The sequence below is a fragment of the Crinia signifera genome, chromosome 5 (assembly GCF_055691185.1).
Source record: "Crinia signifera chromosome 5, ASM5569118v1, whole genome shotgun sequence".
Classification (NCBI taxonomy): Eukaryota; Metazoa; Chordata; class Amphibia; order Anura; family Myobatrachidae; genus Crinia; species Crinia signifera.
Genome location: NC_139221.1, coordinates 136,915,356 through 136,922,050, shown reverse-complemented (window position 1 = coordinate 136,922,050; position 6,695 = coordinate 136,915,356). Strand labels below are relative to the sequence as shown.

At 65.4% G+C, this 6,695-nt stretch overlaps 1 long non-coding RNA gene across 1 annotated transcript in view; it reads left to right on the top strand.

Moving 5' to 3' along the window:
* LOC146079556 (uncharacterized) overlaps positions 1-6,368 on the top strand; it is a 7,145-nt gene extending 777 nt beyond the window's left edge. Inside the window, exons 2-4 of the long non-coding RNA XR_014474606.1 lie at positions 2,101-2,241; positions 3,915-4,039; positions 6,130-6,368. This is a non-coding gene — a long non-coding RNA (uncharacterized LOC146079556). The remainder of the gene's footprint in view (positions 1-2,100; positions 2,242-3,914; positions 4,040-6,129) is intronic.
* Positions 6,369-6,695: the final 327 nt, after the last annotated feature.

The window sequence follows — 6,695 nt, the reverse complement described above, 5'->3', positions numbered from 1 at the left end:
TGCTGTTCCCTGCCCCCAGTGCCCCTGTGTGTACGCTGCCCCCCCCAGTTCCCCCGTGTGTACGCTGTTCCCTGCCCCCCAGTGCCCCCATGTGTATGCTGTTCGCTGCCCCCCAGTGCCCCCGTGTGTATGCTGTTCCGTGCCCCCGTGTGTACGCTGTTCCCTGCCCCACAGTGCCCCCCTGTGTATGCTGTTTCCTGCCTCCCAGTGCCCCCGTGTGTACACTGTACCCTGCCCCCCAGTGCCCCCGTGTGAATGCTGTTCCCTGCCCCCATGTGTATGCTGCCCCCCCCAGTGCCCCCGTGTGTACGCTGTTCCCTGCCCCCCAGTGCCCCCGTGTGTACGCTGTTCCCTGCCCCTGTGCCCCCGTGTGCACGCTGTTCCCTTCCCCCGTGTGTACACTGTACCCTGCCCCCCAGTGCCCCCGTGTGTACGCTGTTCCCTGCCCCCGTGTGTACGCTGTTCCCTTCACAGTGCCCCTCCCAGTGCCCATGTGTACGCTGTCCCCTTCCCAGTGCCCCCATGTGTACTCTGTCCCCTTCCCAGTGCCCCCATGTGTACGCTGTCCCCTACCCAGTGCCCCCGTGTGTACGCTGTCCCCTTCCCAGTGCCCCCGTGTGTACGCTGTCCCCTTCCCAGTGCCCCCGTGTGTGTACGCTGTCCCCTTCCACCAGTCCCCGTGTGTGTACGCTGTCCCCTTCCCAGTGCCCCCGTGTGTGTACGCTGTCCCCTTCCCAGTGCCCCCGTGTGTGTACGCTGTCCCCCCCAGTGCCCCAGTGTGTGCTCTGTCCCCCCCAGTGCCCCCGTGTGTGCTCTGTCCCCCCCCCCACAGTGCTACCGTGTGTACGCTGTTCCCTGCCCCCAAGTGCCCCTGTGTGTACGCTGTTCCCTACCCCCATGTGTATGCTGCCCCCCCAGTGCCCCCGTGTGTACGCTGTTCCCTGCCCCCCAGTGTCCCGTGTGTACGCTGTTCCCTGCCCCCAGTGCCCCCGTGTGTACGCTGCCCCCCCCCCAGTGCCCCCGTGTGTACGCTGTTCCCTGCCCCCCAGTGCCCCCATGTGTATGCTGTTCGCTGCCCCCGTGTGTACGCTGTTCCCTGCCCCCAGTGCCCCCCTGTGTATGCTGTTTCCTGCCTCCCAGTGCCCCAGTGTGTACACTGTACCCTGCCCCTCAGTGCCCCCGTGTTTATGCTGTTCCCTGCCCCCATGTGTATGCTGCCCCCCCAGTGCCCCCGTGTGTACGCTGTTCCCTGCCCCCCAGTGTCCCGTGTGTACGCTGTTCCCTGCCCCCCAGTGTCCCGTGTGTACGCTGTTCCCTGCCCCCAGTGCCCCCGTGTGTACGCTGTTCCCTGCCCCCGTGTGTACGCTGCCCCCCCCCCCAGTGCCCCCGTGTGTACGCTGTTCCCTGCCCCCCAGTGCCCCCATGTGTACGCTGTTCCCTGCCCCCAGTGCCCCCGTGTGTATGCTGTTCCGTGCCCCCGTGTGTACGCTGTTCCCTGCCCCACAGTGCCCCCCTGTGTATGCTGTTTCCTGCCTCCCAGTGCCCCCATGTGTACACTGTACCCTGCCCCCCAGTGCCCCCGTGTGTACGCTGTTCCCTGCCCCCGTGTGTACGCTGTTCCCTGCCCCCCCAGTGCCCCTGTGTGTACGCTGTTCCCTGCTCCCCAGTGCACCCGTGTGTACGCTGTTCCCTGTGCCCCCGTGTGTACGCTGTTCCCTGCCCCCCCAGTGCCCCCGTGTGTACGCTATTCCCTGCCCCCTGTGCCCCCGTGTGTACGCTGTTCCCTGCCCCCGTGTGTACGCTGTTCCCTGCCCCCCAGTGTCCCCGTGTGAACGCTGTTCCCTGCCCCCCAGTGTCCCCGTGTGAACGCTGTTCCCTGCCCCCCAGTACCCCCGTGTGAACGCTGTTCCCTGCCCCCCAGTGCCCCCGTGTGTACGCTGTTCCCTGCCCCCCAGTGCCCCCGTGTGTACGCTGTTCCCTGCCCCCCCGTGTGTACGCTGTTCCCTGCCCCAGTGCCCCCGTTTGTACACTGTGCCCCCCCCCCCCCCCGTGTGTACGCTGAGCCCTTTAATATTATTATTTATTATATTTCCTGCCCAGACGCTGACCTCCCCATGCCACCGCCAGGACTGAGGAGCTACCACAGCCTGCGGACCAGATTCAGGCGCTTCCTTGAGTTGCCTCAGCCACGAGAAGGCAGAAAAAAGCCACCCGGACCATCAGAGGAGCAGCTGCATCCAGGTAAATCCGTCCCCCCACTGTCCCTGTGTGCACCCGGCCCCCACCACACTGTCCGCGTGTGTACCCAGTGCCCCCATGTGTACGCTGTCCTCTTCCCAGTGCCCCCATGTGTACGCTGTCCCTTTCCCAGTGCCCTCATGTGTATGCTGTCCCCTTCCCAGTGCCCCCGTGTGTACGCTGTCCCCTTCCCAGTGCCCCCATGTGTAAGCTGTCCCCTTCCCAGTGCCCCCATGTGTACGCTGTCCCCTTCCCAGTGCCCCCATGTGTACGCTGTCCCCTTCCCAGTGCCCCCATGTGTACGCTGTCCCCTTCCCAGTGCCCCCGTGTGTATGCTGTCCCCATCCCAGTGCCCCCTTGTTTACGCTGTTCCCTGACCCCGTGTGTACGCTGTCCCCTTCCCAGTGCCCCCATGTGTACGCTGTCCCCTTCCCAGTGCCCCCATGTGTACGCTGTCCCCTTCCCAGTGCCCCCATGTGTACGCTGTCCCCTTCCCAGTGCCCCCATGTGTACGCTGTCCCCTACCCAGTGCCCCCGTGTGTACGCTGTCCCCTTCCCAGTGCCCCCGTGTGTACGCTGTCCCCTTCCCAGTGCCCCCGTGTGTGTACGCTGTCCCCTTCCCAGTGCCCCCGTGTGTGTACGCTGTCCCCCTCAGTGCCCCAGTGTGTGCTCTGTCCCCCCCAGTGCCCCCGTGTGTGCTCTGTCCCTCCCCACAGTGCTACCGTGTGTACGCTGTTCCCTGCCCCCATGTGTATGCTGCCCCCCCAGTGCCCCCGTGTGTACGCTGTTCCCTGCCCCCCAGTGTCCCGTGTGTACGCTGTTCCCTGCCCCCAGTGCCCCCGTGTGTATGCTGTTCCCTGCCCCCAGTGCCCCCGTGTGTACGCTGCCCCCCCAGTGCCCCCGTGTGTACGCTGTTCCCTGCCCCCCAGTGCCCCCATGTGTATGCTGTTCGCTGCCCCCCAGTGCCCCCGTGTGTATGCTGTTCCGTGCCCCCGTGTGTACGCTGTTCCCTGCCCCCCAGTGCCCCCATGTGTACGCTGTTCCCTGCCCCCAGTGCCCCCGTGTGTATGCTGTTCCGTGCCCCCGTGTGTACGCTGTTCCCTGCCCCACAGTGCCCCCCTGTGTATGCTGTTTCCTGCCTCCCAGTGCCCCCGTGTGTACACTGTACCCTGCCCCCCAGTGCCCCAGTGTGTATGCTGTTCCCTGCCCTTGTGTGTACGCTGTTCCCTGCCCCCCAGTGCCCCCGTGTGTACGCTGTTCCCTGCTCCCCTGTGCCCCCGTGTGTACGCTGTTCCCTGTGCCCCTGTGTGTACGCTGTTCCCTGCCCCCCCAGTGCCCCCGTGTGTACGCTATTCCCTGCCCCCAGTGCCCCCGTGTGTACGCTGTTCCCTGCCCCCATGTGCCCCCGTGTGTACGCTGTTCCCTGCCCCCCAGTGTCCCCGTGTGAACGCTGTTCCCTGCCCCCCAGTACCCCAGTGTGAACGCTGTTCCCTGCCCCCCAGTGCCCCCGTGTGTACGCTGTTCCCTGCCCCACAGTGCCCCCGTGTGTACGCTGTTCCCTGCCCCCCCGTGTGTACGCTGTTCCCTGCCCCAGTGCCCCCGTGTGTACACTGTGCCCCCCCCCCGTGTGTACGCTGAGCCCTTTAATATTATTATTTATTATATTTCCTGCCCAGACGCTGACCTCCCCATGCCACCGCCAGGACTGAGGAGCTACCACAGCCTGCGGACCAGATTCAGGCGCTTCCTTGAGTTGCCTCAGCCACGAGAAAGCAGAAAGAAGCCACCCGGACCATCAGAGGTAAATCCGTCCCCCCACTGTCCCTGTGTGCACCCGGCCCCCACCACACTGTCCGCGTGTGTACCCAGTGCCCCAATGTGTACGCTGTCCTCTTCCCAGTGACCCCATGTGTACGCTGTCCCCTTCCCAGTGCCCCCATGTGTACGCTGTCCCCTTCCCAGTGCCCCCATGTGTACGCTGTCCCCTTCCCAGTGCCCCCGTGTGTACGCTGTCCCCTTCCCAGTGCCCCCATGTGTAAGCTGTCCCCTTCCCAGTGCCCCCATGTGTACGCTGTCCCCTTCCCAGTGCCCCCATGTGTACGCTGTCCCCTTCCCAGTGCCCCCATGTGTACGCTGTCCCCTTCCCAGTGCCCCCGTGTGTATGCTGCCCCCATCCCAGTGCCCCCTTGTTTACGCTGTTCCCTGACCCCGTGTGTACGCTGTCCCCTTCCCAGTGCCCCCATGTGTACGCTGTCCCCTTCCCAGTGCCCCCATGTGTACGCTGTCCCCTTCCCAGTGCCCCCATGTGTACGCTGTCCCCTTCCCAGTGCCCCCATGTGTACGCTGTCCCCTTCCCAGTGCCCCCATGTGTACGCAGTCCCCTACCCAGTGCCCCTGTGTGTACGCTGTCCCCTTCCCAGTGCCCCCGTGTGTACGCTGTCCCCTTCCCAGTGCCCCCGTGTGTGTACGCTGTCCCCTTCCCAGTGCCCCCATGTGTACGCTGTCCCCTTCCCAGTGCCCCCATGTGTACGCTGTCCCCTACCCAGTGCCCCTGTGTGTACGCTGTCCCCTTCCCAGTGCCCCCGTGTGTACGCTGTCCCCTTCCCAGTGCCCCCGTGTGTGTACGCTGTCCCCTTCCCAGTGCCCCCGTGTGTGTACGCTGTCCCCTTCCCAGTGCCCCCATGTGTACGCTGTCCCCTTCCCAGTGCCCCCATGTGTACGCTGTCCCCTACCCAGTGCCCCCGTGTGTACGCTGTCCCCTTCCCAGTGCCCCCGTGTGTACGCTGTCCCCTTCCCAGTGCCCCCGTGTGTGTACGCTGTCCCCTTCCCAGTGCCCCCGTGTGTGTACGCTGTCCCCCCCAGTGCCCCAGTGTGTGCTCTGTCCCCCCCAGTGCCCCCGTGTGTGCTCTGTCCCTCCCCACAGTGCTACCGTGTGTACGCTGTTCCCTGCCCCCATGTGTATGCTGCCCCCCAGTGCCCCCGTGTGTACGCTGTTCCCTGCCCCCCAGTGTCCCGTGTGTACGCTGTTCCCTGCCCCCAGTGCCCTCGTGTGTATGCTGTTCCCTGCCCCCAGTGCCCCCGTGTGTACGCTGCCCCCCCCAGTGCCCCCGTGTGTACGCAGTTCCCTGCCCCCCAGTGCCCCCATGTGTATGCTGTTCGCTGCCCCCAGTGCCCCCGTGTGTATGCTGTTCCGTGCCCCCGTGTGTACGCTGTTCCCTGCCCCCCAGTGCCCCCATGTGTACGCTGTTCCCTGCCCCCAGTGCCCCCGTGTGTATGCTGTTCCGTGCCCCCGTGTGTACGCTGTTCCCTGCCCCACAGTGCCCCCCTATGTATGCTGTTTCCTGCCTCCCAGTGCCCCCGTGTGTACACTGTACCCTGCCCCCCAGTGCCCCCGTGTGTACGCTGTTCCCTGCCCTTGTGTGTACGCTGTTCCCTGCCCCCCAGTGCCCCCGTGTTTACGCTGTTCCCTGCTCCCCTGTGCCCCCGTGTGTACGCTGTTCCCTGTGCCCCCATGTGTATGCTGTTCCCTGCCCCCCCAGTGCCCCCGTGTGTACGCTATTCCCTGCCCCCAGTGCCCCCGTGTGTACGCTGTTCCCTGCCCCCATGTGCCCCCGTGTGTACGCTGTTCCCTGCCCCCCAGTGTCCCCGTGTGAACGCTGTTCCCTGCCCACCAGTACCCCAGTGTGAACGCTGTTCCCTGCCCCCCAGTGCCCCCGTGTGTACGCTGTTCCCTGCCCCCCAGTGCCCCCGTGTGTACGCTGTTCCCTGCCCCCCCGTGTGTACGCTGTTCCCTGCCCCAGTGCCCCCGTGCCCCCGTGTGTACACTGTGCCCCCCCCCCCGTGTGTACGCTGAGCCCTTTAATATTATTATTTATTATATTTCCTGCCCAGACGCTGACCTCCCCATGCCACCGCCAGGACTGAGGAGCTACCACAGCCTGCGGACCAGATTCAGGCGCTTCCTTGAGTTGCCTCAGCCACGAGAAAGCAGAAAGAAGCCACCCGGACCATCAGAGGTAAATCCGTCCCCCCACTGTCCCTGTGTGCACCCGGCCCCCACCACACTGTCCGCGTGTGTACCCAGTGCCCCCATGTGTACGCTGTCCTCTTCCCAGTGCCCCCATGTGTACGCTGTCCCCTTCCCAGTGCCCCCATGTGTACGCTGTCCCCTTCCCAGTGCCCCCATGTGTACGCTGTCCCCTTCCCAGTGCCCCCGTGTGTACGCTGTCCCCTTCCCAGTGCCCCCGTGTGTATGCCGTCCCCCCCCCAGTGCCCCCGTGTGTATGCTGTCCCCCCCAGTGCCTCCGTGTGTATGCTGTCCCCCCGTGTGTGCGCTGTCCCCCCCAGTGCCACCGTGTGTATGCTGCCTCCCCCCAGTGCTTCCGTGTGTATAGTTCACCCCGTGTGTATGCTGTGCCCCTCCCCGTGTGTATGCTGTGCCCCTCCCCGTGTGTATG